This window comes from Silene latifolia, chromosome Y (assembly GCF_048544455.1).
Source record: "Silene latifolia isolate original U9 population chromosome Y, ASM4854445v1, whole genome shotgun sequence".
NCBI classification, from domain to species: Eukaryota; Viridiplantae; Streptophyta; class Magnoliopsida; order Caryophyllales; family Caryophyllaceae; genus Silene; species Silene latifolia.
The window spans coordinates 233,593,007-233,593,882 of NC_133538.1; positions in this window are offsets into that span (position 1 = coordinate 233,593,007).

Here is an 876-nt window from a genome sequence, read left to right on the forward strand (position 1 = left end):
ATGTTACTAGTTGATATTTTAATATCCGATGACGGATGACGATTTATAATTAAAACCCGTCATATACATTTTAGCGAAACGAGTCGGACCACGAGTTAAAATAAGGAGAAAGTGGAAAGCCCACTCCCTCCCTATGTCACGGTTTGGACGAGTGAAACAAAAGGAGAGGCTTTCTCTCCTTTTGACCTAATTCATTTCATTTGCACAAAAATTAGGTTTTTGGAGCATTTCTCTCTGAAAACCTAGATCTCACATCAGAAAAACTCACAAAACTCTCTCAATATTGCAAGGCAATTAGAGAGTAATTTCTAGCACAAGGGGCATAGTCTCAGACGGTCTTGGGTGCAACGATTAGGAGGAAATCTATTTTGATTTCTGTTCTTAGGCCGAAATTCACAGGACCCAAGGTTGATTCTTATACCTTTATCGTTTCTCTTATTTTTTTTTTCGTTTATGACAATTAATCACATGTTAAAATTGCATTATAGTCCTTAATTTTAAGGGTTTTATACGGATATTACCCTACAAGTTTTGCCCTTTGTGGAACCCGCCACGGAAGGGGATGTGCACATTAATGGGACAGGGTTATCGCTCGGTATGATGAGCGGGGATTTGGTGGGTACGACTGCGGTCCCCCACTGGCAGGACTGGTCCAGTGGACAGTCAAAGACGGAGATTGATTGGTGTGGGTGATTGTGTGTGACTGTTTGAGCTGTGTTGTTTACTGTACTGTTGGTTATATAAATTGTGTGATTAGTACTGACCCCGTTTAATGTTTTAAAAACTGTGGTGATCCATTCGGGGGTGGTGAGCAGTTATTGAGCAGGTATGATATGACGCGTATGGGATAGCTGGGATGAGTCATCACGTGGCAGT